The sequence below is a fragment of the Triturus cristatus genome, chromosome 5_2, assembly GCF_964204655.1.
Source record: "Triturus cristatus chromosome 5_2, aTriCri1.1, whole genome shotgun sequence".
NCBI classification, from domain to species: Eukaryota; Metazoa; Chordata; class Amphibia; order Caudata; family Salamandridae; genus Triturus; species Triturus cristatus.
This window is the reverse complement of record NC_140588.1, coordinates 95,691,589-95,703,462: the sequence shown is the minus strand read 5'-3', so window position 1 is coordinate 95,703,462 and position 11,874 is coordinate 95,691,589.

Genomic DNA, 11,874 nt, shown 5'->3' with positions numbered 1-11,874 from the left:
TGAATTCTGGGACAGACTTTGACAATCTATTTCATGTACTTGCTAGGCCTACACTTTCCCAAACAAGTCCCCTTAACCTTGAGAACAAACTGGCCGAGCTCAGGCAGTCACAATATTCATAGGACCCCATCTCCCACAACACCGGACCACAATACCTCAACGACCAAATCTCCTTCCATGCCCCCAAAAGAAACCTCCGCTCAGCCAGCCTCTCCTTCGTAACCATCCCTTGTTTGTACAGGACCAGAGCAGGTGGAAGAACCCTCTCCTACCTCGCAGCCAAGACCTGGAACCAACTCCCCCTTCACCTCAGACAAAGACTGACACTGCAGCAGAAAGGGCCTCAAGTTCTGGCACGTTGGTTGACCCCAACAGAGTAGCTCAAACGCTCTCCTTCAGCGCCATGAGATCCTCACGGGTGAGTAGTGCGCTCTACCAAATCATGATTGATTGATCTCTGTATGGGAAGCATTTTCAGGCTGAAGTTGTGCAATTTTTTGGTTAGAGTCTTTTCTGCAGAAATCTCATCTAGGATCTCCTCCCTCTCTGATTCTGTAATATATGAAGTGATGTACTCAGCAACAGCGACTGAATTATCTGCAACAAATTGTATATCCATAGTGCATTCCACATTTTCAGAAACACAGTATTATAGTCATCATTGGACTTGGAGGCCTCTGTTCTTCTCAGGTTATATATGTTTTTTGGTGATTTCAGTGTAAGTGTATGTCTGACTGCAGACAAATAGCTGTTCACTCTTGTATGGGAATCCAAATCGACATCTTGTGTAAAATTTTCCTTTGCATCTGTACTTTTGACAACAGTACTTCCCATATCTATGTGTTGAAAGTGGAGAACCTATTGTCCCAGGCCTTTTTTACAACTGTCTTTTGGGATGACATGTCACATAATGTTCTATAAAAGAGAGTACAGACTCATCACTGTCGGTTCCAAATTTTGTTGCGTCTTTTATCCATAACAGCTTTTGAATATGATGAGCACCTCTTGCTTTGTACTCTTTATGCCAAAAGAATTCAGTTACTTCACCAAGAAGGGGATTTGTTTTGTTGGAGATGAAAGAATGCATGGCTTGTAACTTGTGGTTAAAATATCTACAAACATAAGCAGGATGCAATAAGCAAAGTTCTTCTGTGATCTTTACATTGATGTCCTTAATATTTGAGTTAGCTTCTCTCAAAAATTCAAGCAGGTCATCTAGAGCGTACTCAGCACAGCTGAGTGTCAGGAACTAAGTAGGTGCACCTAGGTTTCTAAACATGCATTTGAGTTCTCCAAGACGATGATACCAATACTCGGTGCCACGTTGACATGTCATCAAATTGATCAAGTTGTATTCTAACTTTTCATCCCTTCCATAAAGTTTGTCAACACATTCTCTTGCATAGATATTTTGAAGATTAACTCCTGTCTTTAGTATGTGGTTTACAGCATATAAAATTCCAGATACGTCACTCTCAAAGAGAAGATGGAAAATGTATAGAATACACTGGTAAAACCTTGAGACTCTGAATATAATCTGGTTGACTGGTGTTCAGCTACTTATATCTGCAAAGGGCAGTCCTCATAGAGGCCACATGTTTCAGTGGAAAATAGTTGTGGAAAATCATGAGCTTCTAAACTTTTCTCCCAAATGCTCATGGGAGCACTTTAGACTTCTTTCATTTGAAAGAGATCAATAGCATCACATATGAGTTATTTAGAATACAGGGGATGGATGCTGTAGTGTTAATACATTTCTTCTGATCTAGTTCAATCCACTTTTTCAATCTGTCCACTTGATGGTAATGTTTTATCCTCCATATATGGTATATCTTAAACAACATCAACATCTTTATAATAAATATAATTTTGCACCAGATATAATGTTGATTTTTTACGTTATTAACATCCACCTACTCTTGCCATATTTTTTTGCTTTGCTCTTGGTAGGGACAACATTGACTAGAATAGAAAGTGAAGCTTCAAAATCTCTCTGCACTCCTGCAGTGTCTATATTTTGCTTGGAATCTAATGGCAAGTACACAACTCTACCTTTAAGATCTTTGTTTAGCCAGATTTGTTTGCTCTTGGTAGGCACACCATTTATAAGAATAATAAGTGGTTCACCAAAAACTCTATCTACACCAATAGATGTAATCTTTCTTTTAAAATCTAAAGGTAAGCAGACAACACATCCTTTATGGTTTTTCTGAAGCTCAGTTGTTGGCAACTTCTCTGTCTTTGGCTTAATTAAAGATTAACTCCTTCCTAATACTGGTCTTCTCAGATCACTTGCTCAACATCCTCTCAAGTACATCAGCAATAGCTGTTACCAGTGGACATCCCTAAAGCCCGGAAATATGGATGAGAAAATTCTGAAACCTATAAAAGCATTTTTTGCATAAAAAATTAAACAAATATTTCAAGCCTTTTTAAGATCTTAATATGTCATGAATCTCACCTTTGCTATGCAAATCAATGACAACAATTGCAGATGCAGTAGTCCCCAATATTCTGCAAAGACATGAAACCAAAACCACAGCGGTGTGGTTACCGGAGGAACTGAAGTAATAAAGGAGAAAACTTAGATACACTGAAATAAGATGGCCGCAAAACCCATCAGCTACTACACTGTTCACATTTCATCAACACTTTATAGGTAACACATCTTCAAGGGCAAATCCCAGTTAATCAAAAAAATAACCAACCTAGGCAAAGACTCGACCCAAGAGACTATTTGAGATAGTTTGAAATGGCACAGCACCATCCACTACAATGATCACCAATGTAATCAAAGAAAAATGCAACAAATTCATTCACTTTTTTGGTAAAAAATTATGAAGATAAAATGTTTTCTGCAGTAATTTATCCTAAACAGAATATTGAAATAAATGTATATCACCTACCAAGCAATGGTTATGTCAAACCTATAGCCATCATCAATAAAACACAACTGTCTTCCTACCCATGGGAATCCATTTCCTCTTCCTCTCTGAAAAAACTCAAAGGAACAATAGCTCTAATCTGGCTGAACATCATAAACTCATCCATGACTCAAGGAATTGGCCCTGGCCTACTCTAATGTGGCTAACTCACTTGGTTATTTGAAAAGTAGGGAACAGACACAAAGACCTAAATAATTTCCACAACTTAAAAAGCCTGCTCTTCTTAGCAAAGGTGTTAAAATGTTGTGTCAAATCTCATTTTACACACTTCATAAAAGAAAATAATCTATTGGATGAATTCCAGTCCGGCTGATAAGCTCAGTGCAGCTCAGAAACGGCCACTCTGGAGATAATCAACAATTTTCTCCACACCTTAGAGGAGGATCTTGCCTTTTCATCTTTCTACATATGCAACAGGCTTCAACACATTGAATCATGACTTCTTTCTGACAAACCTCAAAAAAGAATGGGTAATAAAGGGCACAGTGCTACAACGGTTCACTTCATTTCTGGAGATTCAGAACCAAAAAATTAAGATTAACTATAGCCACCAAGGTTTACTACTTTCACCCATCTTCAAAATCTATATTGAACCTTTAGCCCAACCCTTAGTCAATCACACCTGAAAAAAACACTTCTAGTTAGATTATACACAGCCATACCTAAAAATGTCCTCTCCTGAGTACTTAGAAAATGTATTTGAATCCTTAATAAGGTCCAAGCTTGGACCAGCACTCATCACATGAAAAGCAACCCAATAAAATCAGAATTCCTCCCACTAATGATGCACCCTGACACATGCCTCACACAAAGGTTATTCAATTTTGAACTCCTCTTCAAACACAAATATCGCAAACTAAGTGAAGTCTCTGGGATTGTGCCTGAACATACACCTAAACTTTCAAGGACGCAATAGCATCTTGAATGGTGCTAAACTCCAACTTAGGCTTTTAAGAGTAATTTAACAATTCAGTCCTGGACAAGAGTTTATAATGATCAAACAGACTTCAGTTCTCTCAAGACTGGACTACAGAAACTACATTCTAGATGGAATTCTCAAAGTCCACTTGCACCCTTTAAACAAAACTCACACTTCTCCTAGACTGGTCTCGGGTGGCAGGAAAATGGCAATATATCTCCCATCTTAATCTCGCCAAAGTGTGACATACATTTTTAAACTGGCTAGTATTACTCACAGAGCAGTACATGAGGACACAGGTAGATATCACACAAGGGAACCGTATGTCCGAATGCCACCTCCTGCTTTGAAGAATCCAACCCCTCCGGCTAGAAAGGACTGTTACGATAGTATCATTCTCAAACAATAGTTTATCCTTATCCCAAGCCCTACCTTCTCCAAGCCTTTAATACTTAGACCATGTTTGCAGTCTGTAGCAATTATATCTTTGAAATCTGTACTGCATTGGGATATGAACTACAAGACTAGCTGTTTTCACAGTATCCATTGTATTTTACTTTACATTTGCATTTTTCTTAATTTAATTCTGAGCTTCTGCTCTCCACCTTTTTCTAATTATAAAGTGCTTTGATACCCTTGGATCATGTTTGTGCTGTAGAAAATTAAATAAATGAATGATGTGTCCTCTTTTATATTTTGTCACGCTATGTGAAGTATCACTGTACCTGTTAATTTTCCTCACTTTTTATATTTTTATGTGAAATTATTGTTGCGCCATGAAATAATTAATGTTTTCATTTTATTACATTCTGATATAATAAAACTTTTGCAACTGCATATCAGAGAAATGAAATGCTAGAACTATGTTTGCCATAAGTATAGGCAGAACCTTCTTTAAAAAATAATATTACTGAAACAGGTAAATGATCAAGAAAATATAAAAAGATTACACCAGGTAATATGTTCTATAGGTGTACAATGTTAATATCTATGCAGAAATATTTTTTATGCAACTATTGTGTCTAAACAATTGTGATGTGCAAAAATATTGTTTGACACAAAAATTGTGTCTAAACAATTGTAATGTCAACAATATCATGGGACAGAATATTGCAGTTAAGAAAATAATTTTTTGAAGTGCTGATAATCATGTTTTAATATAGTTAGGATATCTTTTTTAATTATTTTGTGTTGTATCACTTTTTGTGTTACACATTTTCATTATTTCAATGTTAATTTTGAGTAATAATGTTTCAGTACAGTTTATTTTAATTTTGCTTCATTAGTATATTAAAATATTTTATTGTTGAGATTTATTTATTTATTTGTGGGGTTGTTGGGTTTTCATGGGAGTAGGAACTTTTCAAATATATATTTAATATTTTACTATAAATAGTTTATGTATTTCAGTCGGGTTTAATGTGTCTATTCTATTAATAATTAGTCATTATTGTATTTAGAAATGATTTCATAGTTTTCTTTAAATTATTTTTTGTTTTGCTGTTAATATCTTGGACAGTGTCGGGGCTGGGAATGTTATAGAGATGTGAAGGATAACAGATGGGAAAGTTGATAATGATAGAGAAGGTGATGGTGAGAGAGATGGTGACAGTTGTTAAGAGGGTGATTTGGGGATGGTGACAGGAAGTGTGAGAGGAACAGGGTGAGTGAGAGGGACTGGGAGTGTAAAAGTGACTGGGTGGTGGAAATGTAAACAGTGGAAATGATGAGGTGAGCGACAGGGATTTGGATTGCGACAACTGTTAAAGTGACAGTGACTAGAAAGGGTGGAGAGATCCTGCCCAATATCTACACACCCACATCTCTTTCCCACCCCATTCACTACACAGCTGCCTCCTGTACCTCTGCTCCAGCCTTAATCACTTCTTACCTTACTCCATCTCTGTCAGAAATCACCAGCTCACACACATTATCAGCAATGCCTGCTGGACTGCTACACAACTAATCACACCCCAGACACATTGCACTTACCCAACATTTCTGTCCACTCCTGCTACCTTCTTAGCCACTGCCTGGCCCCTCACCTGCCTTACCTCATTCACTACCCACCTGTCCCACACACAATTCCACCACACCCATCACTAGCAGTCTTCCTACTACACAGCTGCACACACCCAAGACACTACCCACCTGTCCCACATATTTTCTGACACCTCATTCACCAAACACCTGCCCATCTTAGTCACTGCTTGCCTGTCTCTTCTCTTGCTACCCACTTGTTCATACAGCCCTTCTCCACCTCAGTTACTCCCCACCAGCGTCCACCCTCCTATCCCAACTTTCCCTACCTTGCTGTCCAACATACCCTGTCTCACCTCAACCTGCCTCCATTTCAGTCACTAATCTCCTCTACTAATACATATCCCTACCCCATCACCACTGGCCACCAGACTGCCACACCCTTGCAACCACCTAAGTAACTATCTGGCTGCCAACATATCCCTGCCCTCAACTAATTATTTACACTTTTGTGAACAAACACATATCAACACTCCCGTGCCACACCTCAGACAACATCCACAGACAACACAGTCCTGCCCAACTTCACCCACCACCACTTGGATGTCTGACACAGCCCTGCCCCACCTCACCTCATGCAGAAATGCCCCCATGCTCGCCCCCACCCAGGTAACAATATATCCACCCCACACCACTGGAAAAGTCAAAGTGACGTAAGCAGGCCCAGACAAGCTGGACCCAGGCAACATATAATAACTTTCCCCTAGAACATGCCGGCTCAGAGCCGTAGACCCCAGAATTATTTTCCCTCTACACCAAACTCCACTAGATGCCCACCCCTCACCCCATCTTCTCCTTTAACCCCTCTGACCCGGATGGCCTCAGATATGTGAACATCAAGATCACCACCTCCCTCCTTCATGCACCACAGTCCAGCCTGATGGACTATTATAACTTGCATGAGAGCATATTTATAAGACTTCGCCCTTGAGGTTCTCCCGTCAATATGTAGCATCACTCCTGCCCCAGACACCCTGCATCTGTTGCACTCTCTTCACCCTGACTGTACCACCCACCCTGCCAAATCATTACCAGGCCTGGACCTAACAACCAATACACATAAGAAATTGCATAGCATTTATCTTAAAATGCAAACAATTAAATTGCAAAATTGAACTTGTCACCTGGACATCATTCCAGGGGCCATGGTGCACCAGGAGATTCCTAAAAAAAAGCCAAGCTCGGTGGGTCTTGGCATGCTTGGCCTTCCTATTAAATCCACTATTGCTAGGAAGAACTGCAGATAAGCATCATCTCCTTAGCTATTGGCTCTGACAATGATTGTTCTGGGAACGATAAGTTGGCTCAGGCAAAATCTATATTTATGCTGTGTTAGTGGTATTCTCAAATAAATCTTAATTACCATCCTTAGCTACATTCCTCAGCCTATTACTCACTATTTACAGTTTGAGGCCCTACCTCAATTCAGACACACGTACCAAGAAACCAGATTTTTTACCTCTAAACTTAAAACATCCACCTCTTTAACTAATAAAAGGGAAAACTCCCACAAGTCATCCTGTTTAATATTGGGCACTTGCATCAAGTGGCACTCCTTTCCCTTAGTGTGAACCAATGGGATTTCTGGGGGGCCCGTTTTTCTAACCATTTTGTTCTGTAACTGGGCACCCAGTGCTCTGGAAATGGCTATTGGGAGGCCTACCAGTGCGTGTTTCAGGGGGTGTTAGGTGCAAGTCCACTGGTGTATGTCTGTGTTGTCAGGCCTCGAAAGTTATTTGTGGCGAATGCAAGGTTTTTCAGTTAGCATTTCAGGGGGTATCTGGGTGCAAGGCCACCGGTGAATATCTGTGTTGTCGGCCTAGAATGTTATTGGGTCTAGTGCCAGCAGGGTCTGCAGCATTGGAGCATGTTTGGGGGCCTCTAGAGACTGCACTGTTCTGGTCTACAGTTTCCTGAATGGCCATGCTAGTAAAAAGGACCCATTGAGACCAGCGTGGCTCAAATAGTTGGAGCAAAGGAGACTCCATCAAAAAACAGCTCTTCACTGGAGTCCAGAATGCAAACAGAAGAGAGACAGGACAAAAAGCATTTAGATGTGAAGTGTGGGAACTGATATGAAGACCATGAACCACAGCTGGGGTACCTTACAGAAACTTGCCCAAGACAGACTGAGAGGAAGTCCTTCATTGCTGCTCTTCATACCAGTTGACTTAGCAGGCAGTAAATTAGTAAGTGAAGTGTCTAAAAGCCATGCATCAGCTGACTGGGAAGAGGCCATGATTTGCATGTGGAGAGGATGTTTTTGAGACAAACCTTACCTATAATTTAAGGTTTTATTAAAGGTCGGGCACAATTTGATCTTTGGTTCACGAATCATTTTACTCACATTTTTAACGAAGGCTGAATCTACCCGAGAGAGGCAAGATGGCGCCTGAGCTGCAGTAGCCCGATACAGCTCCCTGGTCCGACCCTCACACATCGCAAATGAACGGTCTCAGCCGCATCGCATCGCAGTAACCGCTTCAAGGAAGCCAGGGACTTACATGATTTCTGTTTCTACCGTATGAACATCATTCCGGCCTCGAGGTAGCACCAGGATCGGCTCGGACGACAAACGGCATCACGTCTGACGGCCGGAGCTGGAAACCCGGCGGCTCATGCATCCTCGCTTCACGCAGTCCTGCGGCTGCTCTCCACTACGTGCTACACCACGTTATCGCTATCGGCGATCTGGAGATCCTTGATGACAGCACTGGGCACAGAGCAACGAGGAAGCCACCGATTCAAGACGCAGCAGTGGATACTTTGTTTCCAGGTAACCAGCAGCTCCAGAAGAAAACAAGTAAGGATGTCGGGGCGAGGAGGGAAGGCAGCGAAAGTAAAGAATAATCAAACATTGGTGCTTGTAACCAAATCTACACAGCCTAACAAACCGGATGGCACACAGAGACACCCAGAAACACAGGGGCTAAAAAAGAGAGCATACTGAGCAAAATGAGCAAAATGAGCAACCACTAGCTGAAGATAAGGTAAAGCAGAGTAGAAAACTGCAATCTAACCCCACAAAACATATGGAAACAGCACACATCTCACAACCAGTGATATCCAATATGTTTAGCCCAGTAGAGATGGGGAGACAGGGTAAAAGAGCTGTGGTTGGGGCGGCATTTGGAGACCAGGTAGAAGTAACTGTACCAGAGCCAGATGGAGGGGTAAATCAAAGTCTCATTACTTCCTCATCAACGATCCTTATCACACAAGCGGCACACCCCACTCCACCTCCTACAAATATAGAGACTGCAGGTAAACCAGCAAATAATACTGGAAATACTCAACTGGTAGGTAATCCCTTGGCTGTGCCGACCCCCCCGTGGACTCAGGAGCTTTAGGGCTGGAACCAAATGCAAAGAATAACCTGCAAGGAAACGCCAAAGGCCCTGAGCCCCCCGACATCCAGGAAAAGCATTGCTTAATAAGATGATTCAGAAATGTATGAAACTGGAATATCAACATCCAGTGAAGGGGGAAACGATGGAGGAAAGCATAAATGGGGCGATAGCACCGACTCCGAGACCCTATCGCAAAAGGCTGCTCAAAAAAAGAAGCAAGAAAAGAATAAGGGGAAAAAGAGACTCAAAAATCGTAAAACCCGGGATTCCACGGACCAGGACAGTAACCCCGAGCTTAGATGGGATTACTCATCCTCCTAATTCGCGACACCATCACATTGTACTGTACGGTCAGGTCACAACCTTTCCGAGAATACAAATCCGAGCGGGAGCTCAAGAAACATGGAAGAACACACCCTTGCTGAAGTCTTACACTCAATCAAGGGCTTCCAAGAAGAAGTCACACAAGATAATTGGAAAAACCGACAAGCCACGCAAAAACTCCAAGGCGCCATCAGAAAAGTGGGACGAACATGTACTGAAATTGCAGACAGGATGGCATCTGTGGAAATTCGAGCTGAGAATTTAGAAAAGGATGTCTCTACATTGAAAGAGCAAGGGGATGCGCATGATGCCATAGTTAAAGTCCTAATGGGGAAGATCGAGGAACAGGAAAATAGAATGCGACGCAACAACTTACGCATTCTTGGGATCCCGGAGGGGTTGGAAGGAAACGATCCCAGGGCATACATAGTATCACTCTTTAAAGGCACATTTCCTGAGATGCAATCCTGGGACTGGCATAAGGAAGTACAACGCGCACATCGATTCCCCTTGACACCTTCTAAGCGACTCACTTCTCAAGACCAATATCCCAGTGAAATCTTGGTGTATTTTGGAATATTTGTTTTGCGCCAAGCTCTTTTTGATATTGCCAGACCTACAAACAAAAAGGAATACAATGGTGTCAACTTCTTCACCAGGCCAGATTTCGCTCATGCCACTGTCGAGTGTCGTTGGAGACTGAGACAATTATTTACACCATTTCAGCAACTTGGAGCAACTGTATACATACAGAACCCGGCACGATTAAAAATCATCTTTAACGGGGACACTCGCAGCTTCACATCCGAATCCAAGCTCAAGCATATCTGCAGGAAATTACAAGGACTAACAGAGACAGATCCAAAGTTTGAACTACCAGAGACTAGAGACTTAACATTCAATATGTAACTTTACTTTCACTGAAGTTACGAATTTCTGATATCACTATATGAATAGATATAGATAAAAGGTGCAGCTCAGGGCACGGGCCTGACCAGAGGGGAGATTCGGGACTCCGCCTTCTCAGATGTCCATATCCTGGTTCAGGCTGGACCAGGTAGGTCTCAGTGGGAGGTGGTGGGGACAGGGGGTTCTCATTGGGTGGGGGTGGGGTTGACCTTAAGAACACCTGTTTCACTTATGCTCCACTTAGGAGCTTCACTTATGGTTTTTCTGTAATTTATTTTAACTTGTCCAAATTTCCTCTTGGCTTTATGCTGTGTGTGGTCAGGAGATACTTTCATGACCCGTCCAGGGTCCCAACGGAAGGTCTAAACTCCAGCTCACAAAATTAGTAAATTACGCATAGCCACACTAAATATATGCGGCTTGAATGATCCAAGAAAACGTCGAAATGCCGCTGTTGCCCTTAGACTACTTAAAGCAGATATTGTATGCCTACAGGAGACGCATATTGACAGGACACAGACTCACCTTTTAGGCACACTGGGATTTACAATAATAGGAGCTACATTGCAGAGTGTAAGGACACGGGGGGGGTAGCATTATCTGCCAAAGGCACATTACAGTTCCCACGTACAGCAGCGGATCAGAATGGGAGGTGGGTTATAACCGATTGCCGTAGGGAAAATGGGGATATAATCACGATATGCACGGTGTATGGCAGTATTGTTGATGATCCTGCAATCTTTTAGTATTTAAATAATGAATTGGCCGGGTGGTCCTTACCTATTAGCATCTGCGGTGATTTTAACATAAATATACCGTCTAGCCAAAGGACTGCATCAGATACTAACTGGAAGTACACCTGTAGCAAACCCAAGGTTTTTAAAGCTTTGAAGACCTTACGTCTGGAACAAGCATTAATAGATGTCTGGCAATCACACTATCCTACAGACCCGGGCTACATTTTTTATTCCTTTCCGCACAAAAAAACTGTTAGATTAGATTACATCCTAGCTCAGGGGAGGAGGAGAACCAAGATGGCGGATTGAAGCCGCCACGGAGAGCAGCCGAATGAGGTTCCCCCCGCACCTATGATCGCAACCGGAGAGACGGAGATAAGCGCTTAATGCTTAAACGCCTCAGCATCTGAAAAACATCTGAAAAACATCTATAGCGGCTCTTGTATTTACCGCTGAATCAATAGCCCTGGTGCTTCTTACCGGGAACACAAACAAATGTGGCAGCTTTCTACGGTGAGGATCGGGCGGCTGCTGTGGGCGTCTCGGCTGTTCCTCTGGAGATCGGCTGGCCGGTCGGTGCTCGACTGGTCAGGCCTGCCCTCTGCAGTAGCTCCGGCAACAGCTTCAGTGCCCGAGGCCAGGATAGGGAT